The following is a 25,528-nucleotide window of genomic DNA, read 5'->3' as shown; positions in this document are numbered from 1 at the left end:
ATTGTTTATTCAACTGGCACCTCCTAATCAACTGTGCAATATCCTAGGAACAACACAACAATAACTTTCTGACCAAGTTTATTGGAAAGACAATTCCAATTGCATGATTACTTGTTCTTCAACATGGAATGAAACCAGGGAAAGAGAACCTAAAGCTCATTTTAGTACCCTCATTTGTCAAAGGCATATACTATTTAGAGCCTTCTTTCTCCTCTGGAGGGCTCTAAATGGGAAGTTGCCTACTAATGAAAAAGTAACAACCTTTGGAATTGATCCTACTAACTGGTTTTTGTTCCAAGAACAAGTCACGACCATACACCATAAATCAAATCTTCAAAAATGGTGATCTTCCTATTGAAATATAAAAAACTTTTGCAAATATAGTAGGAGTTAAATCTGATCACAGTTGTTTCAGACAGGTTATAGCTCAGTGGTGGTGAATGAAGCACAAAAATGAAGCTTGTAAGATCATTTTCTAGGATACACATTTGTTGCAAATCATGGAAAAAGAGTTGTGCTATTAAATATGGGGCCAAAAGCTCTAATGGAACCACAGTAAGGTAAAAAATATATAATGATAACTATAAACTAATCACTTCTCTTTTACCTCAAGATAATTGGCCTCCTACTTGGTGTGGAATCACCCTGCTAGCAGAAAGGTGTATAAATGCTACAAAAGAACGGAATATAACTTGGACAATACCACTGGACCTGTGGATTAAAATCAACATAGATGGGAATGAATTAGATAAACCATGCAAGATAGTGGCAGGTGGTATATTGAGAGATCATGGAGGCAACCTAATACTAGCTTATACCTTACCCCTTGGAAATGGTACAAACAATAAAGCAAAATGAGATGCATTCATATTTGGAATGTCTTGAGCTATATAATTAGGATACATGAATATAATTTTGGAAATGGATTCTATGATAATTGTAAACTGGATCCTTCAAAATGTGACACCATAGTGGCGTATATGGAGTCAATTGGAAAAAATGAGATCTCTCATCTACCTGACTCAGAATTCAAACGTGCACATATCTTCAGGGAAGCAAACTTGGTGGCTGATGCATTGTCCAAACCTAGTTAATAACTCACTAGTTGTCACGACCAAAAGCGGGCCGCGAGTGGCACCCACACTTATCCTACTATGTGAGCGAACCAACCAATCTAAACCCCGACATTTCAACCATAAATAACATAATATAATGCGGAATACTTAAACTCATTAATGAAAATCGATTAAATAACTTCTAAAAACTCAATACTTATTATTCCCAAAATCTGGAAGTCATCATCACAAGAACATCTATCCTCAAATCACTAATTCTAAGAGTATCTAGAAAGCTAGAATAAAGAAAAAGCTACTCCATGCCGGAACTTCAAGGCATCAAGACATGAAGAAGAAGATTCAGTCCAAGCTAGAAGCATTAGCTCACCCTGAAATCCGGTGTAATGAAGACTGGCTAGAGTTGCGGTTGAGTTGAAGACGACGGTACGTTTGCTGTACTCCACAAATAACAAAGAAAGAAACATACAAGTAGGAGTTAGTACAAAACACAGGTACTGAGTAGTTATCATTGGCCAACTCAAAATAGAAAACAATATATATCAGATAATATCATAAAATCAACTACAATACTCAACATGCGGCATTTACAATTACCATAACCCTTGGTCACAACACCAAGCACATCAATGAGGACTCACGCCTCCCCATCATACTAATTTGGGAATTAGGCTCATTAAATTGAGCATATTAACATATTTCAATATTCATTCTCTTTACCAATCCTGGTGCCGGAACGTGACATCCGATCCATATTCTATCCTGGTGTCGGAACGTGACACTCCGATCCTCCTGTACTATCCTGGTACCGAAACGTGGCACTTAATCCATATACTATCCTGGTGTCGGAACGTGACACTCCGATCCTCATATACTATCATGGTACCGGAACGTGGCACCCGATCCATATGCTATCCTGGTGTCGAAACGTGACACCCGATCCATATACTATCCTGGTGTCGGAACGTGACACTCCGATCCTCATATACTATCCTGGTACCAGAACGTGGCACCCGATCCCCTAATCTCACTACGTTCGTTCATCAAGCCTTCTTTTATACCAAGGCATCATCATTAACAAAGTAGATTAGGGCTTTTCAAAATTTACGATTCAATAGCTTCATCATGCTTATTTTATCACAATTATATAATCACATTCATGCAAGCATACAATTAAGAATATAGAAGGGTTTACAACACTACCCAATACATATCATTCGCTATTAAGAGTTTACTACGAATAGTTAAAAAACCATAACCTACCTCCACCGAAGATTCGTGATTAAGCAAGCCATTTCCCAAAGCTTCGTTTTTCCTCTCTCTCGATCAATCGTTCTCCCTCTCTCTGTTCTTTCTATTTTTCTTATTCAAACCCTTTTTCTTTTACCCTAATTAGCATATAATTAAGTATAAAAGATGATGAATTAACCCATTAATTAATTTAAGGTTATTTCCTTTAACCCTCAAGAAATTGGATTATTACTATTCAACCACTAACTTTATAATTATAATCAGGAATAGTCCAAAATGCCCATCAAAAAATTTAACAGAAATCTGACCCAGCCTGGGATTACGTAGCCTGTGACGGGCCGTCGTGGCTGTGACGGGCCGTCATGCCTGCGACGGTCCGTCCTGCTGAGTCGTCATAGAATTTAGAGAGTAACTTTTTATTTAAGACCCTGTGACGACCCGTCATGCTTGTGACGGTCCGTCCTGCCACTTCGTCACGAAGTTCAGAGAGTCGACTTAAGTACCCAAATTTCAGAATTCTAAGTGTTTTGGAAGGAGAATCCCTCGACAGTCTGTCGTGGGATCCGTCGTCTCAACCAGTTTTTCAAGAAATAAAATCTGCTGCTCAAAACGACTAAACAAGTCGTTACACTAGTCTTGTTATATACTATAGAAGAAACCAGTTACCTAAAGAGGTAAAAGCCTATTATTAGCTTGACTTGATGGATATGCCATGCTTCAGAAGGAAGAAGACAAGAAAGATTAAAGAACCCCTTGAACATACTACTAGATTTTTAACTAAGCTAAAACTGAAATTATAACTCCTTTGAATACTTTATTTAGAATTTTTTACTTTTGAATTTGTAAATGGAGAGTTTCCCTTGTTTATGCTTCCAAGGTTCTATGTATAGAGAGGAGTCCTCTCTTCTAGGTGCTTAGAATCTTGGAATCATCATTTTGTAAGGGGAGTAGTATAGTTTCTTTTTGAAATTGACTCCAAACCATCATAGGTATGGATGTTCGAATTAATATCCCCTTTATGTAAATGATTTTTGTGGAATGGTAAGACCCGGGGGTGATGCTAAGCCCCTACCAATTTAAGGGAATCCAAAATTTAAAAAAATTAATTTAAAAAAATCCCTAAATAGAAAAACCCAAACATTATATACTAAACTACAGATTTTAAACCAAAAATCATAAATCCCAAAAACAAAAAAACCCTAAACCCTAACCCTAATCCTTACCCAAACATGAAGCCTATCGCTAACCCTATCCTTAACCCTAAACGTAAATCCTAAACCCTAAACTCAGAGCCAAAAATAACAAAACCCTAACGTTAAACAGCAAATCATTAATATTATAACACAAATCCTTAACGCCAAACCCTATACCTAAAAACAAACTAAGCCCTAACTTTAACCTTAACATCAACACTAACACTAACCCTACCATAAAACCTAAACACCAAGAAAAATAATATAAAAACCAAAATAGTGAAAACTAAACCATGGATGTTAGACCTCAAATTTTACACCCTAATCTAAAAAATGTAATAGAACCCAAAACCCTAAACCTAATTTTAACCCTAACCCTAACCCTACACTATAAAACAAAAACCCAGTGCAAAATACAAAAAAACAACCATTAAATACTAAAACATAGATTTTAAATCTTATATGTTAAACCCTGAACTATATTAATAAAAAACCTAAACCCTAACCCTAAATCCTAGGTCCCAATAAAACCAAAGTCCAAAATACGAAAAACAAGACATTAAATACTAAACCATAGATTTTAAACCTCAAATCCTAAAACACATACCCTAAAACGTTAAAATAAACTAAACCCTAACTCTAACCCTAACCCACACCCGAACCCTATCCCTATCCTAAACCCTAACCCTACACCATAAGCTGAAACTCCAAAATACCAAAACCCTAACATTGAAGATTAAGCCATATAAATATACTTCAAGTCCTTAACCCAAACCCTAAGAAGTAAAAAAAAACTAGAAGCAACCCTAACTATTAACATGAAAACCCAAGAACAAAAATATAAAAACCCAAATATTAAACAGTAAATTGTACATGTTATTACAATAATCCTAAACCCCATAACCTAAAAGATAGAAAAAACATAAATCCTAGACCTAACACTAACCCTAATCCTATTCTTAACCTTAACCCTAAATACAATGCCCAAAATACCAAAACCCTAACCTTAAACACTAACAATAGATATTTTAACTCAAATAACCACAAACCCTAAAACTGAAAAAACAACCTAAACACTATCTCCATAAAACCCTTAGTCAAAAATAAAAAACCCAGGCATTAAACACTAAAACATAGATTTAAAACCATTAATCCTAAATTACAATCTCCATAACTGAAAAAAAAACAAAGTCGTAACCCAAGTTACGATTGGAGGTAAGGTACATGCCCTCCTCCTTGTATTCATTGGTCTTATTAATGTTAAGGACTAGGGTTGTTGTTCAACCCTTACCCCTCCAAGGCTATTTAAAATAAATACTAAACCAAAGATTTTAAACAAAAAATCCTAAACCTAAAACATAAAACATAAAAAAAAAACACTAAACCCTAATTTAACCCTAACCCTATCCTTAACTCTAACCCTAAACCCAAAACCGTAAACCTTAAGCTCAAAATAACAAAACTGTAACAATGAATACTAAACCATAGATATTAGTACTCAAATCCTTAACCCAAACCTTAAAACCTAAAATACAACCTAAACCCTAACGCTAAACCTAACCCTACTAAAATAAATCCTAAACTCGAAGCCCAAAATACCAAAATCCTATCATTAAACAATAAACAATTGATATGAAACCTCAAATCCTAAATCCTAAACCCAAAAACCCATCAAAACCCAAAACCTGAACCCTAGTCTCAACCCTAACCACTAAACCCTAAACGGGAAACTCTAAGCCTAAAATACAAAAACCGAAATATTAAATACTAAACCATATATTTTATGCCTCAAATGATGAACCATGAACCATATAACCTAAAAAAACCCATAAATCCTCACCTTAATCCTAATCCTAAGCCTTACCATATACTCTATACCTTAAACTCTAAGTCTAAAATACAAAAATCCATACATTAAATGTTTTATCGAAAAATGATTTCTGAAAAGAGTTTGTTGATTTTTGAAGGCTATTTTCGACTTTTTGGAGTCGCCACTTAATTTTTAAGAAAAATCAAGAAAACTTGTTTCTAAAACAACTTAAAAAGAAAAAATTGTTTTGAAAATATTAAAGGGGTTCGGGATTCCTATTAGCGTCTTAGGAAGGTGTTTAAAGCACCTAAGACGCTCCGCTAACTACGGTTTTCCGGCGATTAACAATATTTGACTATTTAACTTTTGCATTTTTGAAGTTGAACTTGTTAAAGTTTTATCTAGACAATTATCAAGTTTGAAATATTTATAGTTTATCTTTCCACTTTGGAATCCATTTCAAAATTGAACTTAAAGTTTTATCTAGATAAATTTACAAGGTGAAATATTTGTCATTTTAAAGGCTTAGTTTTAGTTTTAAAGTTTGATAAAATAGCGAGGCAATTCGATGGGGTTTGGATTCTTCTAATCCTAAGCTAAAGACATTTTAAAACAAAACATAAACAAATAGTAAAAAGAGAGATAGAGAGAGAGATTTGAGTCCAAGTTTTCGGGTTTTGTTCGCCTTGACCGAACTTGGACCCACCTGTTTTTGGGTTTCGACCCATTTCTTTCGTACCTGTCCTAATCTAAACATACAAACATAATATAGAAAACAAAAAAAACGACAAGAGGGCTTAGGCCCATTACAAAATATGCAAAGTAAAATAAAACGAAAGAAAAGTCTTTTAGTCCATCTTCTTCAATCTCCATGACCCTTGTCTTTCTACAGTTTCTCGTTTTGATGAATTGACTCGATAAAGTTCCGAGTCTTCAAGACTCTCCCGAAATGCAAGGAGAATGGGATTCCCATAATGGACTCACGGGGGAGTTTTCACATGTCACACAAAAAAAACAATAAAATGAAGATTGGCATTTTTAAAACTACAATAAGAATAAGCAAAGTTCAAAAGCATAACAAGGATATCTTTATAATGCAATACTAATTAAATTTTCATGAGAAGCAAAGCCAACATCCATCAACCTTAATGGTACATAGAGATATGCAAATCAGTCAATCTAAATGACACTACATAACGATACGTAAACTGTGCTGCCAAACCCAAGTGTAGTGAAACCTTCACACAAAATTGGTGGTAATTTCCAAATTTATATTTAAAGAAAGGACTTAGCATGGGATAAATAACGAATACAAATAGAGATGCATCATATAATTGAATATCAATTAGCCGTTTTGCGCTTCAAACATTTGAAACAAACTTGAACCAATCATAAGAGGATAGCTTCATCAAATAAAACAGGATTCCGATCATTTATCACCCAAACATCTAACACACTAAGTGAAAGGACAATTCAATCGACCTACTACATGGTTGTGACCTCGGACATCTAACACAAGTGGCCACCAAGATAAAGATCGCCTTTCAAACCACAGATTTCCAAAAAATCCACACAACCCATACGGCATACAAAACGAACCTTTCATGCAAGACGCCTAACAAACAGGATATCTATACAAGATAACAAGTTTGGAGATAAAGACAATATAGAGAATAAACAACCCTCATGTATTCTTAAAGCGATACTCGAACCAAAAGCTTGGAAAAGGTTCGGTTGAAGAGAAGCTTACAACTACAACTCCCGCGAGATAGACATCATGAGCATGCTTGGACGTGAAAACAAGGGAAAACTACACTCTAAACGCACATACATGCATACAAACAATCCAAGAGCATGCTTTAACGAATAGACATCGATACTAGGATTAATGAGTCATCTCACGGAAGCTCTTGCCAATATGTCTTAACAATATCATTCCAATCATGTGACGAATAAATAGTGTTCTACGAGATTAAGCTAGCATATATTGAAAGTTCTAAATGGCAAGCAAAGCAGCAACAGTGTTAACAAACCACAAAGACAAGCTCAACCGACCATGTATATTCACATTTTCGAGTATCTGAACATGTTCGACCACAAAATAAGCAAAGGGCCAGCAAGTCGATTAACAAACATCACATGTCATACGGCGAAGGCTCCTCGAAACAAATACAAAGTCATGACTAACTCGTGAAGACAAAAAGAGAAGCAATGTCGACGAACCATCACATTGGGACAGAATCACAACGTAAGACATATTCCAGACTTAAACAACCAAACGAAATATGATACCTCATGTTGACAGCACCACAAACCACGACTCAACCCCATAAAGAAAATATAAAATAATAAAGAAAAACGGGACATGTACTTTTCTCAGAGCAGCGGAATAGGGACGATGGCGAGTAGGCAACGACTTCCACCGTAAATAGAAACACGATAAGCCGAATGACATCGGAAGCCAATGAATCGATCAATTCTTCAACACCGGACGGAGGAAGAACCAAGCGAAGCAAACGCGAAAGCTCAAAATGTCCAACAACAGACAGAAGAAGAAGCAGAGTCTTTTTCAAAAAAAATTTCACCGAAAATCGCTAACAAATTTTCGCTCAATCGTCCAATCTCTCTGAAATTTCATAAAAATCTCTAACCCCAGAATCGCCAACAAATTTTTTGCTCAATCGTCCAACCGAAAACCAGAAGCAATACTCAAAACTCTTACAATTTCAACTCCAAAAATTCCAACGCTCCAAGTTCTAACCCCTTTTTCTTGAGGACGAAAGGGGTTTATATAGGGGGATATTAGGGCTTTCGGAAGAGGGAGGGAGGGAACGTGACTAGGCCCATTTGAATTCAAAATTTGAATCTCTCCCATTAATGGTGCAACATCTTTTCCTGAAGATTTCGCCTTTTCTGGAAATTGGAAAAAAGGGAGGGGATGGCTAGGATTGCTCCCATCGTCCTTGAGGGGAGACGTGGATCGATCTCGCGCCTAAAGGACGAAGACACAGGTCTGCTAAAGCCGAATACAGGTCTGCCACAGCCGAAAGCAGGTCTACTGCGAGGCGTACTGGCGAGGAGAGAGGAGAGAGAGCGTGGGAGAGAGGTCGCGTCTGTGTTTTCTGGGGAATTTCCGGAAAAGGTGCCTGTTTTCCTTTGCATTTTTCTTTTTGGTTCTGGGAATTGTTCTGTTCTGGGAAACGTTTGGGGAAGAAGGAAGGGGAGGCGGGTTTGGATCGGGGCCGGGTCGAGTGGGATGGGTCGGGGGTTAACTTGGGCTGGGAGAGGGTTTTGGGCCTGGGAAAAATGTGTGGGCCTGGGAGTGTGGGAATTATTATAAACGAAGGTAGGCTGGAGTAAATGTAAGGTGTTGGGCCATTGGAACAAAAAGGGCAGATGCCCAAACTCGAATCAAAAGGGAAAAAGAGTTAATTAATAAGAGCAAACTGATTTAAAACAAGACGAATTTGGTTAAATCTATTAACGAGCTTATTTACTTAGTAAACTAGTTTGATAGAATCCTTTCTAAACTTAAGATATACATATATACATATACGTATACACACACACACAGATATATATATATATATATATATATATATACTTTAATCATAAAATATACAAACTATATATACAATTACGTAATATATATATACTTATCTAACGTTATGATAAGTAGCATAAGATCCGTATATTATGTATTTTTTTACTTATATATATACTTTTTTCTTTTTTTAAAAAAAAATATTCGCAAGATATATAAAACTAATCAACTTAAATAATTTGAAAAACTCACGAAGCTCGATAATTAATTTATACCAACGTGGGTCAAAAATTGGGTGTCAACATTAAATATTAAACCATAGATTTTAAACATCAATTCCTAAACCAGAAACCCTACACCTAAAAAAAACATAGCCCTAACAATAACAACCCTTACAGTAATCCTAACTTTAACTCTAAACCATTAACCCAAAATATTATGCCAAAAGTATCTAAACCTAATAATTAAACACTAAACCCCAGATTTTAAATAAAAAATCCTAATCTACAAAACCCAAATCTTAAAAAAACAATAAGCCCTTACCCTAATCTTATACTAACACGAACCCTAGACTAACTTACACTATACTTAACCTTAACCCTAAACTCTAAACCCTAAATAAAAAAAACAAAATACCAAAACCCTAACATTTAACACTAAACTATAGATATTACAACAAACATCCTTAACGGCAAACCCTAAAACCTTAAACAAACCAAAAAACTATCCGTAACCCAAACCATACCATAAATTTTAAAACCTAAGCCTAAAATACCTAAAGGAGAATATAAAAAACATAACAATTGATTTTAAACCTCATTTCGTAAGATTTAAACCCAAAAACCAAAAAGAAACAAAACCCTAACCCTAAGTCTAATTCTAAATAATAAAGCCAAAACCCTAAGCCCAAAATATTAAAAACCAAACATTAAACATTAAACCATAGATTTTAAAATTCAAATGTTAAACCCTAAAAAATAAAACTTGAAAAAAAACCTACACCCTAACCTTAATCATAACCCTAATCATACCTCAACCCTAACCCTAACCCTATTCTTAACGCAAACCTAAACACTATACCTTAATCACAAAGACCAAAATTACATAACCCTAACATTAAACAGTAGAGCATATATATTAAAACTCAAATCCTTAACCTCAAACCCAAAAACGTAAAAACAACCTAAACCACAACCCTAACCCTAACATTAAACATTACCCTAACCCTACCATAAACCTTAAACATCATTCCCAAATAACCAAAACATAAATAGTAAACAGTATGCATTGATATTAAACCTCAAATTCTGCACCCTAAACCAAAAAATAGTAAAGTACCTGAAACCCTAACCAAAACTCTAAATCGTGAACCCAAAACCTTAAACTAAAATAGCAAAACCCCAAAAAATAGATATTACACAATGGATTTTTAAACTCAAATGCTAAACCATGTACAATTTTTTGAAAAAAACCAACACCGTGACCCTAAGACCTAAGTCCACAAAAAAAATCAAAATACTAAATCCCATATATTTACAATAGACCATAGATTTTAAACCTTAAATCCTAGACCAGCAACCATAAAACCTAAATAAATCCTAAATGCTAACACTAACTCTTACCCAAACCTTAACCCTAACCCTAAACCATTAACTCAAAATTTCAAGCCCAAAATACCATAAACCAAAAATAAACACTAAACCATAGATTTTAAACCAAAAAAACTAAACCCAAAAACCAATAACCAAAAAGAAACACTAAAACCTAACCCAAACACGAACCCTAACCCTAACCTTATCCTTAACCCTAAACCCTAAATCCTAAACCCTTAACTCAATGACCAAAATACCAAAACCAAACATTAAAACCTAAAAAACAACTTAAACCCTAAACCTAAACCATTAACCTAAAAATCAAGGCCCAAAGTACCAAAACCCAAATATTAAACACTAAGCCATAGTTTTTTTTAAAAAAAAAAATCCTAAACCCCAAAACCTAATACGTAAAGAAACCTTAAACCCCAAAACCTAATACGTAAAGAAACCTTAAACCCTAACCCTAACACTAATCCAAACTCTATTCTTAACCTTAACCAAAAACCCAAAGCCCAAACTACCAAAACCATAGCATTAAACACTAAATCATAGATATTACAACTCAAATAACCCCAACCCCTAAAACATAAAAAATAACCTAAAACCTAACCCTAACCCTAATACTAACCTTAACACTAACCCTACGATAAAATCTAAACCCAAAGAATAAAATAACAAAATTCAATTATGAAACACCAAACAATAGATTTTAAACCTCAAATGCTAAACCTTTAATTTAAAAACCTTAAAAAAAACTTAGTCCAAAATCCAAAAATCCATACATTAAACACTAAACCATATAATTTAATCCTCAAATTCCAAATCCCTAACCGTAAAACGTATAAAACATGAATCTTAACCAAATCCCTTACCCTAACTTTAACCCTTCCGTTCCATTATGTTTTCATACTAATAGTACTGCTGAAATTAAGGCAGCTTTGTAGGGAATTGACTGGTGCGAACACAATGGATACAAACAAATTTTTCTGGAGGTGGATTTGGAATTATTAAGCAAAAGGATCAATAAAACAATTATTATTCCTTGGACAAGCAGGCAGGATATCCATACTATTTAACAAATTACAAGAAAACTAGAATTTTTTAAATGTAGTTACATATATCGAGAGGCCAATGTAACAACACATTTAATATCAAAATGGTGTCATAGACATGACATAATGCAACAATTCAACATTCAACATCAACTAGTGGGGTTAATCAAAGGAAACTAGATTTTGGAGAAGCTTGGTATGCAATTTTTTTAAAAAAAAAAGCTTAAAAGGATTAAAGAATCTCCTTGAAGAACTTACAAATAGTTTATAGTATTAGTTGAAATTCTAATTATGTTATAACATTTCTATATTCTTAATTCTATATGGAAATATAGTTTAGAATATAGTTAGGTTTTACATATTCAATTTAAAAAAGAGAGTTTCCCTTGTTTAGTTTATCTTATTCTTGATTTGTTTTAATATATACTTATTTTAATGGTAAATGAACGAACCATAGTAGGTTGGAACATTTTCCCATCAAATGTATGAAGGTAACGCTATGTCCCCCTTTGTGTATAAACTTATTTTGTGAAATGAAAAGTCCTGGGGGTGTTAACCTGCCCCTGAACCACAAGAAGGGTCGTAACAATTTTTTTTTTAAAAAAAGACACTAATACACAAAAATTAAACACTAAACAAAGGATTTTAAAAAGAAAATCCTATACCCATAAAACCCAAAAAAACACTAAATCCTAACTATAACCCTAACTCTAAACCCTAAAACCTAATCCCAAGGCCCACAATATTTCAAACCTGACATTGAACACTAAACCATAGTTATTACCACTCAAATCTTTAACCCACGACCTAAAACCTAAGAAACAACCTAAACCATAAAACTAACCCTTACCCTATAATTAATCCTATACCCCAAGACCGAAATAATAAAAAATTAATAAACACTTAACCATTTATATAAAACCTCAAATCCTTAACCTAAATACAAAAACCTAAAAAAAAAACCTTACCCTAACTCTAAATCATAAAACCCTAAACCCTAAGCCTAATATACTAAATTCAAACATTAAATACAAAACCATAGATTTTAAACCTCAAATGCTAAACCCTAAACCCTAAACATAAATAAAATGTACACCTTAAGCTTAATCCTAACCCTAACCATACTAACCCTATACCATATACACTAAACCCTAAGTGCTTAGATTTCTTTAGATTACAACTCATTGTATGAGGTTAAGTTGACAAACCTTAGTAGGTAAGTCAAGTATATACCCACCATAGGACCGGATGTAAAGTATATGCCCCCCTCCTTGTAATTCTTTTTTTTAATATATGATAAGAACTAGGCATGTCGCTCAGCCCCTAACCCACCACAAGAGTCATGCTTTAAAAATATCTAAAGTACCAAAACTCAAAAAAATAAATAGTAAATAATAGATTTTAAACAAAAATCCTAAAAACCAAAACCTAGAACCTAAAAGAACAATTAACCTGATTGCGAACCCTAATCCTATCCATAACCCTAACGCTAAACTCTAAACCCTAAACCGATAGCCAAAAAGACAAAAATCCTAACAGTGAACATTAAACCATAGATATTAAAACTCAAATCCTTAACCCAAGCCCAAAAACCTAAAAAATAACCCAAACCAAAGCCTAATCCTAAACATACCATAAATCTTTAACCACAAGCCCAAAAATACTAAATCTAAACATTAATGACTAAACCATTGATATTACATCTCAAATCCTAAACCCTAAACCCAAAAATATATAAAAACCCAAAACCCTAGCCTAACTCTAGCACTAAACTTAACCCTACCATAACCCTAAACCCTAACCCAAAACAGAAAGCCCAAAATACGAAAATCCGAACATTAAATATTAAATCATAGATTTTAAACCTCAAATGCTACACATTGAACCATAAAACCTAAAAAAAACCTATACACTAACCCTAATCATAACCCTAACCTTAACTATAACCCTATAATAAACCATAAACCATATCAGGAAAAATCCCTAAGTCCAAAATACAAAAACCAATACATTAAAAACTAAACCATAGATTTTAAACTCAAATCCTAAAGAAAAAATCCTAAAATCTAAAAAAAACGAAAACCTAACCTTAACCCTAACCTTAATCTTAACCTTATCCCTAAACCTAAACCATTAACCCAAAACATTAAGCCAAAAATACCTAAACCGAAACACTAAATACTAAACCATAGATTTAAAATAAAAAATCCTAAACCCCAAAACCTAAAACCTTAAAAAATTCTAAACCCAACCCTAACCCTATACCTAACATGAACCCTAACACTAAACATATCCTTAACCCTAACACTAAACCCTAAATCCAAAGCACAAAATATCAAAACCCTAACATTTAACACTAAACCATAGATATTAAAAGTCAAATCATTAACACAAAGCCGTAAAACCTAAAAAATAACTAAAACCCGAACCCTACCATAAATACTAAACTCCAAGCCCAAAATTGTAACGACCTGTTTAGTCGTTTTGAGCAACAAACTTCAATTCTGGAAAAACAGGCTGAGGCGACGGACCAAACGACGATCCGTCATGGGCACGACGGACCGTCGCAGGGTCTCGTTTCAAAACACTTAGAAAATCTGAAATTGGGTACTGAAAATTGACTCTCTGAACTTCGTGACGGAATGGCAGGACGGACCGTCCCAGGCGTGACGGACCGTCATAGATTGTTCAGTGGAAATTGACTCTCTGACTCTTGCGACGACCTGCAGGACGGACCGTTGCAGGCACGACGGCCCGTCACAAGTTGCGCAAATCCCAGGAAGAATCGGATTTCCTAACACGTTTTAAAGGATGTTTTTGGACTATTCCTTCCTTAATTATAGATTTTGTGGGTTTATATTAATAAATCAAATTATTGGGGGTTAAAAGAGGTAACCCTAAGTTAATTAGTGGGGTATTATTGCCACCTTTTACACTTAATTATATGTTAACTAGGGTAAAAGAAAGAGGGTTTGAACAAAGAAAATAGAGAGAACAAGGAGAGAGAGAAATTGATCGATCAAGAGGCAGAGGGAATATTAAAGCTTGGGAAATTGCTTGTTGATCCAATTCTTCGGTGAAGGTAGGTTATGGTTTTCATGCTTTCATAAGTAAACTCTTAAAAGTGAATGATATGTATTTGTAGTATTGTACACCCTACTATATGCTTAATGGTATGTTTGCATGAATATGATTATGTGATTGTGATAAGATAAGCATGATGAAAATATTGAATCCCAAATCTTGAAAAGAAACTTTAATATGCATTATTAATGACGATGCCTTGGTATAGAAGAAGGCTTGATGAATTAAAGTAATGAGATTGATGATGCCTTGGTATAGAGAAGGCTTGATGATTTATAGAATGATATTAGTGGATCGGAGTGTCACGTTCCGACACATAGTATTAGTGGATCGGAGTGTCACGTTCCGACACATAGTATTAGTGGATCGGAGTGTCACGTTCTGACACATAGAATTAGGGGATCAGAGTGTCACGTACCGACACATGTAGGGGATCAGAGTGTCACGTTCTGACATATGTAGGGGATCGGAGTGTTACGTTCCGATACATGTAGGGGATCGGAGTGTCACGTACCGACTAATGTGTCAGAAATAAGGAGCTTTGTTGGGTTAGCTAGCTACTACCGCCGATTCGTCAAGGGATTCTCTTCTATCGCTTCCCAATTGACGAACTTGACTAAGCAGAATGTCCCATTTGTATGGTCGGATGAATGTGAGGAAAGCTTTCAGAAGCTCAAGACTTTGTTGACTACCGCACCTATCCTTACCTTGCCAGTAGAGGGTAAGAACTTCATTGTTTATTGTGATGCATCCTATTCTGATTTGGGTGCAGTACTAATGCAAGAGAAGAGTGTGATTGCTTATGCTTCAAGACAATTAAAAGTGCATGAACGTAACTATCCCACTCATGATTTGGAATTGGCCGCGGTAGTGTTTGCATTAAAACAATGGAGACACTATTTATATGGGGTTAAGTGTGAGATCTATACGGATCATCGTAGCCTTCAGTATGTCTTTACTCAGAAAGATTTGAACTTAAGACAGAGCAGATGGATGGAGTTACTAAAGGACTACGATATCACTATCTTCTATCATCCGGGGAAGGCGAATGTTGTAGCGGATGCTTTAAGTAGGAAGGCGGGAAGCATGGGAATTCTAGCTCACTTGCAAGCTTCTAGAAGCCCATTGGCTAGAGAGGTTCAAAATCTAGCTAATGACTTTATGAGATTAGAAGTAAATGAGAGGGGAGGATTGTAGGCTTCTGTGGAGGCAAGATCTTCCTTTCTTTACAAGATTAAGGGAAGACAGTCTGATGATGAGAAACTGCGTAGAATTCAAGATAAAGTATTGCGAGGAGAGGCTAAGGAAGCACAAATCAATAAGGAAGGTGTTTTGAGAATCAAGGGAAGGGTATGTGTACCCCGTGTCGATGATTTGATCAACACTATTCAGACAGAGGCTCATAGTCCAAGGTATTCTATACATCCGGGTGCAACCAAGATGTATCGTGACCTAAAGCAACACTTTTGGTGGAGTAGAATGAAGCATGATATTGTTGACTTTATTGCCAAGTGTCCAAACTGTCAACAAGTAAAGTGTGAACGCCAAAGGCCCAGAGGAACACTTAAGAGAATGCCCATTCCGGAATGGAAGTGGGAAAGAATTGCAATGGATTTTGTGGTTGGTCTTCCGAAGACAATGGGTAAGTATGACTCCATTTGGGTGATTGTTGATAGGTTAACTAAATCTGCTCATTTCATTCCGGTCAAGGTGACTTACAATGCAGAAAAGTTAGCCAAACTTTACATCTCGGAAGTGGTGCGATTGCATGGGGTTCCACTATCCATCATATGAGATAGAGGTACGCAGTTTACTTCTATGTTTTGGAAAACATTGCATGCAGAATTGGGTACTAGGTTGGACCTTAGTACTGCGCTCCATCCCCAGACCGATGGTCAGTCTGAGCGAACGATTCAAGTGTTGGAGGATATGCTTCGTGCGTGTGTGATAGAATTTGGTGGCCATTGGGATAACTTCTTACCCTTAGCGGAAATTTCATACAATAATAGCTATCACTCAAGCATTGATATGGCTCCATTTGAAGCATTGTATGGTAGGAAATGTAGGTCTCCCATTGGTTGGTTTGATGCGTTCGAGGTTAGACCTTGGGAAACTGATCTCTTGAGGGATTCGATGGAATAAGTGAAGTCTATTCAAGAAAAGCTTCTAGCGGCGCAAAGTAGACAAAAAGAATATGCAGATCGAAAGGTTAGAGACTTAGAGTTCATGGAGGGTGAACAAGTCTTGTTGAAAGTTTCACCCATGAAAGGGGTGATGCGGTTTGGTAAAAGGGATAAACTAAGTCCAAGGTACATTGGACCATTTGAAGTACTTAAGCGAGTAGGGGAGGTGGCTTATGAGTTAGCCTTGCCTCCAGGGCTGTCCGGAGTACATCCGGTATTCCATGTGTCGATGTTGAAAAGATACCATGGGGATGGAAACTACATCATCCGTTGGGATTCAGTTTTGCTTGATGAGAACTTGTCTTATGAGGAGGAGCCTGTTGCTATCTTAGACAGAGAAGTTCGCAAGTTGAGGTCAAGAGAGATTGCATCCATCAAGGTGCAATGGAAGAATCGAGCGGTTGAAGAAGCCACTTGGGAGAAGGAGGCAGATATGCAAGAAAGATACCCTTATCTGTTTACAGATTCAGGTACTCCTTTTCTCCCTTGTTTTCCTTCTTGTGATCGTTTGGGGACGAACGATGGGTAAATTGGTATCTATTGTAACGACCTGTTTAGTTGTTTTGAGTGACAGACTTCAATTCTGGAAAAACTGGCAGAAGCGATGGACGCCACGATGGACCGTTAAGGGCACAACGGACCGTCGCAGGGTCTCGTTTCAAAACACTTAGAAAATCTGAAATTGGGTACTAAAAATCGACTCTCTGAACCTTGTGACGGAATGGCAGGACGGACCGTCTCAGGTGTGACGGACCGTCACAGACCCTTGGTGGAAATTTGGGTCTCTGAACTCTGCGACGACCTGCAGGACGGACCGTCACAGGCACGACGGCCCGTCACAGGTTGCGCAAATCCCAGGCAGAATCGGATTTCCTTACACGTTTTAAGGGACGTTTTTGGACTATTCCTTCCTTAATTAAAGATTTTGTGGGTTTATATTAATAACTCAAATTCTTGGGGGTTAAAAGAGATAACCCTAAGTTAATTAGTGGGGTATTATTGCCATCTTTTATTCTTAATTATATACTAATTAGGGTAAAATAAAGAGGGTTTGAATAAGAAAATAGAAAGAACAAGAAGGGAGAGAGAGAAACGATCGAGAAGAAGAGGAAAACACCTAGCTTTGAGGATTAAATTGCTTGATTTCAATTCTTCGGTGGAGGTAGGTTATGGTTTTCATGTTTTCATAAGTAAACTCTTAATAGTGAATGATATGTATTGGTAGTATTGTAAACCCTACTATATGCTTAATGGTATGTTTGCATGAATGTGATTATGTGATTGTGATAAGATAAGCATGATGAAAATATTGAATCCCAAATCTTTAAAAGAAACTTTATTATACATTATTAATGATGATGCCTTGGTATAGAAGAAGGCTTGATGAATTAAAGTAATGGGATTGATGATGCCTTGGTATAGAGAAGGCTTGATGATTTACAGAATGATATTAGTGGATCGGAGTGTCACGTTTCGACACATAGTATTAGTGGATCGGAGTGTCACGTTCAGACACATAGAATTAGGAGATCGGAGTGTCACGTACCGACACATGTAGGGGATCGGAGTGTCACGTTCTGACATATGTAGGGGATCGGAGTGTCACGTTTCGACACATAGAATTAGGGGATCGGAGTGTCACGTTCCGACACATAGAATTAGGGGATCGGAGTGTCACGTACCGACACATAGTAGTAGGGGATCGGAGTGTCACGTACCGACACAAGAGGAGGAAAGATAATGAATCTTGAAAGATGATAATATACTCAACTTAATATACTTAATTCCCAAACGAGTGTGGTGTTGAGGCTTGAGCCCTCATGGATGAACTTGATGGTACTTATTGATGATTATATTACTTGTTATTGCTACATGTTGAGTTTTATAGTTGATTTATGATAATATTTGATATATACTGTTCCCTATTTTGAGTTGGCCGATGATATCTACTCAGTACCCGTGTTTTGTACTTACCCCTACTTTTATGTTTTTCTTCTTGTTATTTGTGGAGTGCAGCAAACGTGCCGTCATCTTCGAATCAACAGTAACTCAAGCCAGTCTTCGTCACACCGGATCTTCAGGGTAAGCTAACGCTTCTAGCTTGGACTGGATCTTCTCCTACATGTCTTGATGCCTTGAACTTCCGTTATGGACTAGCTTCTTATGTATTTATTTGCTTCTTGGAAACTCTTAGAAATACTAGTTTAAAGTAGATGTTCTTGTGATGATGACTTCCAGGTTTTGGGAATAGTAGATGTTGAATAATAATAGTTATTGATTTTATTAATGAGTTTAAGTCTTCCGCATTACTTTCTGTTTATATTATATTGAAATGTTAAGGTCTAGATTTGTTGGTTTGCTCACATAGGAGGGTAAGTGTGGGTGCCAGTCGCGGCCCGGATTTGGGTCATGACACGTAGCCCGAGCTATGATAACTCAAGTGAATAGAGACATTGGGCCTATAATTACTGCTATGAACAGTATTATGACCTCCAAATTGAGGGACTTTGTGAGGATGAATCCTTCTAGCTTCTTTGGTTATAAGGTGGGAGAAGATCATGAAACTTTCATTGATGAAGTATAAAAGATAGTGCATGCCTAGGAGTGGTTTCTAAGGAGAAAGAGGAGTTATCATCGTATAAATTTAAAGATGTTTTTAAAGTATGGTTTACTCAACGGAAAGATAGTAGACTGGTTGAATCGAGTCTCTTAGAGTGGGAACATTTTAAGGAAGCATTCTAAGGAAGGTACTTTCCCCATGAGAAAAGGGAGGTTAAGATTGAGGAATTTAAGGAAAGGTAGCATGAGTGTTGAGAAGTATTTATTAAAGTTTATCCTATGACTAAGTATGCTCCATCCTTGGTGTCTAACCTAGGGATGAGATGAGTAGGCTCTTGACCAATGTTTCGGAAATTGTGAAGGAAGAGTGTGGTACATCCAAGATCCCTGGTGACATGTCTGTATCTATTCTTAAGGTGTATGGTCAATCCATTGAAGAGTCTAAACATGGGAGGAGAAGTAGATATGCTATGTGGGGAATAACCAATGAGAACCTAAAACAGAAGTTTAAGAAGAGGGCTTTAAATCAAGATGGTTCTAGTGATTGTAAGGCTAACTATGAGCGAGGTGTTGGTTCCAATTTGACTAAGCCTACTTGTGCTACTCATGGGAAAAAATACTTTGTGAAGTGTCTAGCCGCTACTAGTGGGTGCTTTGGTTGTCGGAAAGATGATAACATGGTCAATAATTGTCTTACTATTTCGTCTAGAAGAGGAGAGTCCAAGAAAGTTCGTCCTAATTTTCCAGATGGTGGTGCTCCAAATAGGAATCATTTCAATGATACGATCCAAAAGAACAAAACGGGATTATGATAATGTTGCCGGTAAGTTATAGTTTTCTCTTTAGTTATATGAGCTCCTTCTAAGTGGGGGAGTATAGTGAGTACTAGAATGGTGATTTGTTTTCTCTTGTCTTCTATTAAATGCAAGCTTAAAATTTAGAATGTCTTAGTAGCATGTTGCATGTTGCATTGTGTTTCGGAGTCCAGTTGAAATCAAATTTCATTAATTCCTTACATTGTGCAGTTCATGAAGAAATGATTATGTTTTAAATTGATATTATTTTGATTATTCTTGAATCTTGTCATGATTTTATCATAAATTGCTTAAGAATGCATCAAGGAATAATTGGACATGATTCACTGTAAAAAAAATTGTGTTCACTGTAAATATGTTGAAAATTTGCCTAAATTTTTTCTTTAATGTAAAATGGTTATAATGTGTGTTGTTGATGTATATGAGAATGATAATATGCGGGGTAGGAAGATCGTATTATATGAAATGAAAAAAGGTGAGTCTTATTGCATGATGAGTTGTTGATGTAGTTCCTACCTTTAGGTAGTGTTTTCAGTCTTTTAAAGTATGCGAAATTGATGTCTCTCCTACATGCGTATATTGTGTATTTTTTGGTATGGTTATGTGCTTCTAGTATTGAGTGTCTTATCACTTTATAGTGTCTAAATTGTATCAAGTGTCATTCGAGGACAAATGTTTTCTAAGTGGGGTATTATTGTTACACCCTAAAAATGAGATATATTAAACTAGAGACTAACACTTGTTTCATGATGTTTTAAAGCCATAAAATTGTTAATAATAGTATTCCTAGGCAGTATATATTTGGAAGTGTTTGGAGGTTAAACGTCCAAGAACGTCCAAGACGTTTGGAAACAAGTCGAAGTTGAACAACTATGTCTAAGTGTGTTGTAGTGATGTTTAGGGGGACGGTTTGAAGAATAAACTCAACAGTGGATGAATTGTGGCAGATGGGAACAAGAGTTTGAGTAAACTAATAGGCCAAGCCCCTGCCAGTCAATTCTCCAATATTTTGGCTGTAGAGATTCTGCACAGCATCATCTGCCTGACAAAGCTGTTTGGAATCTCAACAACCATGGCAGCTTTAGTTGTTCTTTAACATCGGAGGAAATCATGAACAAAAGAGGTAAGAATCACTTCAATTCAATGATATGGCCTAAAATCTTTCCCTTTAAATCTTTTTTTCTTTTATGGAGAACACTAATTGGTTAACTCCCTACTAATGAATGATTGACTAACATTGTCATTGATCCATCACATTGTTTTTGTTGTCTTAATAGATCATGTACGGACATCATAGAACACACATTCAATTCAGGACAATTTGCATCCAAGGTTTGGAATTATTTTGCATGCAGTGCAGGTCTATAGCTGGACAACTCTTGACTCCAGCAGCTTCTACAAGCAATGGTTGTTAGTCAAGTCCAAAAATACAGCCCACAAACACCTGCTACAGCTTGCTCAAATTTTCATATGCGGGAACTTGTGGAAGAACAGGTGTGCCTGCATGTATGGAGGTAAGACAACCAACATAAGCAGGGTGAAGTATGCAGTCTACAAAGAAATCTTTAAAATGCTAAACAGTGCATTTCCACATCTCCAATGTCCCGCAAAGTGGACATATTTACTCCAAAATAGTGAAAGGTTCATTCATGACACAACAGTGAACACGGTAACATGTATTAAACCACAAGATGAATGGATTATGATAAATACTAATGGAAGTGCATTCACCAACCAAGGCAAACTTGGGGCTGGAGGTATTCTGAGGGACAAAGAAGGTAAGATGGTAATGGTCTTCATAACACCCCTTGGAGAGGGAACAAACAACAAATCTGAAAATTAAGCTGCCATATTTGGTTTGACTAGGAAATTTGAGCTTGGCCATAGGAATATTCTTCTGGAACTTGATTCTCAATTAGTGGTTCATTGTATCTTACCAAAAGTAGCCCCACAATGGAGTATCATCACTCAAATTGGATGTTTGCAACATCTTATCACACATGCCAATAATTTTAAATTCATTCATGTATTTAGAGAAGAAAATTGTGTAGCATATGCATTGTCAAAACATAGTCACAACACTGCCACTCCTCACGTATACTTCAAAAACCATCAACTACCTAAAGAAGAAATGGCCTATTATCAACTTGACTTATTGGAGATGCCTAATTTTAGAACGAAGAAGACAGAGAAGATTTTTGAGCCTCCTTGAGATTAGTTCATCCTTTTAACATAGCTATAGTTCAAAATTATAGCTACTTTGAATAGTTTAGTATTAGTCTTCCTTCCTTTGGATTATATAAAGGGAGAGTCTGTCTTATTTATACTTCGTAGATACCATGTATTGATAGGAGTCCTCTCCTTAGGTTCTTAGATTTTTGTTTCATCTTATATTGTAAGGGGAGGAGTTGACTCTAAACCATCGTAGGATTGGAGGTTAGGTTTATTCCCCCCTCCTTGTATTTTCCTTTTGTTATTAATGATAATGCCTGGGGGTGTTGCTCAGTCCTTACCCCTCAAAGGGTAATTAAACAAACAACAATCTTAAAATGCCAAAAACCTAACAGTAAATGCAAAATTATAGATTTTAAACCTCAAATGCTAAACCGTAAAACAGAAAACATAAATAAAACCTACATCCTAGACCTAATCCTACACCTAACCATAACTCTAAATCCTAAACTCTAAAGCCTAATTCAAAAAAAACTAAATCCAACATATGAAACCCAAATATTAAACACCAAATTACAGATTTTAAACCTCAAATCCTAAACAAGAGACCCTAAAACGTAAAAAAACCTAAACCCTAACCCTAACCCTAACTTAAACTTAAACCCTAACCCTAATTTTAACACTTACCTTAACCCTAAACCAAAGCCCAACATGCCAAAACTAAAACATAAAACACTAAACCATAGATTTTAAATGAAAAATCCTAAACCATAAAACCTAAAACCGAAAAAACCCTAACCGTACCCTTAACCCTATAATTAAACCCTAAACCTTAAACCCTAAAGAAAATGATAACATTAAGAACTAAACCGTAGATATTAAACCTCAAATTCTTACCTCAAACACTAAAACCTAAAAAAAACTAAACCCTGACATTAACCTAACACAAACCCTAACATTAACCCTAAACCCCAAGCACAAAATACAAAAACTCAAATATTAAAACCAAAACAATTGATATTAAACCTTAAGTTATAAATCCTAAACCTACAATCGTAAATAAAAAAAACCAAATCATAACCCTAACCCTAACCCTAACCTTAACCTTAACCCTGACGTTAAAGCATAAACTAAAACCCTAAGCCCAAACTACAAAAATCCACACATTAAATACTAAACCATAGATTTTAAACGTTAAATTCTAAACCCTAAACCATAAAACCTAAAAAACCTACACCCTATCCCCAATATTATCCCTAACCCTAAACTTATGCCATAAATTCTAAACCCTCAGTCCCAAAAAAAGGCAAAATAAAACCCTAAGTATAAATACAAAAACCAAAACGATAAACACAAAACCATAGATTTTAACCCACAAACCCTAAAACCTAAAAAAAAAACTAAACCATAACCCTAAACCAACTCTAACCCTAAACCATTAACCCAAAAAACTAAACTCGAAACACAAAATCCAAAAATACCAAAACCATTAAATTAAACACTAAACAATTTATATTAAAACTCAAATCCCTAAACCACAACCCTCAAATCTAAAAAACAACCTAATCTCTAACCTTAACACTACCATAAAACCTAAACTCCAAGCCCAAAATACCACAACCAAAACATTAAAAAATAAACAATTGATATTAAACCTCAAATCCTAAACCCTAAAACCAATAACCTCAAAAAAAAAAAAACCAAAGTCCTAACCCTAATCCAAACAATTACCTAAACCATAAACCCCCAAACCAAAAACCTAACATTAACCATAACAAAAAACTTAATCCTAACATCAACCTTAACCCCAAAGCACAAAATACCAAAATCCAAACATTATACATTAATCATTGATATTAAACCTGAAATTTGAATCCCTAAATCAAAAAACCTAAAAAAAACCAAAACTCTAACACTAACCTTAACCCTAAACCTAACCCAAAACCATAAACCATAGAAACTAATCCCACAATACCAAAACCCAAATATTAAATATTAAATTGTAGATTTTAAACATCAAATGCTATACCCTTAATCATAAAACTGAAAAAAAAATCTACACCTTAACAGTAATCTTAACCCTAACCCTAACCCTAAACAATATACCTTAAACAAAAATCTATGTTCAAAATACGAAAACTATAACATTAAATACTAAACCATAGATTTTAAACCTCATATACTAAACCACAAACCCTAATACCCAAAAAAAATAAACCCAAACCTTAACTTTAACCAAACCCTAAACCATTTACTCTAAAATTGAAAGCCCCAAATATAAAAATCCTAAACCCCAAAACTAAAAAGCTAAACTCACCCAATTTCAAAACCCTAGAAACATTATTTTATTCAAATTTCTTTTTGAAAATGTTTGATTCTTGAAAAGGAGGAGAGGGATTGGTAAAGGGAGGATCCAAAAGGAACTAAAAGGTTCGATGCGACAACATTCAGGGTATTACTAAGCAAGCTGTTCGTAGGCTTGCTTGTAGTGGTGATGTGAAGAGTATCTCTGGTCTAATATATTAGGAGAACCATGGAGTGTTGAATATATTTTTGGATAAAGTGATGCATGATTTTGTAACCTACAATGAGCATGCTACGAGGAAGATTGTTACTACAATGGATGTTGTTTATGCCCTTAAGACACTGGGAAGGACTCTTTACGAGTTTGGTGGTTAGATTAGTTGTTAGCTGAATTAGATATAGAACTAGTGTAAATTTCTACAATTTCTGTGTTTTGGTATCTCTGTAGCTGTTCGTAAGCTCTTGATATATTTCTCATTACATACTCAATGAACAAAGCTCTGTTTCTACAAAAAAAAAGAAAAAAAACTAAACCCTAACCCTAACCCTATCCCTAACACGAACCTAACTCTAGTCCTCTCCTTAACCCTAATCCTAAACCCTAAACCCTAAACCTAAAACCCAAAATACTAAAACAACTAACATTATATACTAAATGACACATATTATAACTAAAATCCTTAACCCCAAGCCCTAAAACCTAAAAAACAACATAAACATCTATCCTAACCCTAACATTAATCGTAAACCTAACCCTAATCATAATGCTCGCCAAAACCCTAAACCCTAAACCGTAAACCCTAATTCTAAAAAAACCCCTTAGTCTAAAATATAATACCCAAACATTAAACATTAAACCATACATAACTAAAAAAACCTAACCCTAATCATAA

At 35.5% G+C, this 25,528-nt stretch overlaps 1 pseudogene; it reads left to right on the top strand.

The window, feature by feature from the left end:
* Window positions 1-25,528, top strand: part of LOC138338103 (histone H4-like) — a 72,225-nt pseudogene extending 46,697 nt beyond the window's left edge.

This window comes from Solanum lycopersicum, chromosome 9 (assembly GCF_036512215.1).
Source record: "Solanum lycopersicum chromosome 9, SLM_r2.1".
Lineage (NCBI taxonomy): Eukaryota > Viridiplantae > Streptophyta > Magnoliopsida > Solanales > Solanaceae > Solanum > Solanum lycopersicum.
Note: the sequence above shows the minus strand (reverse complement) of the source record. Positions and strands in the feature narration are given on the sequence as shown.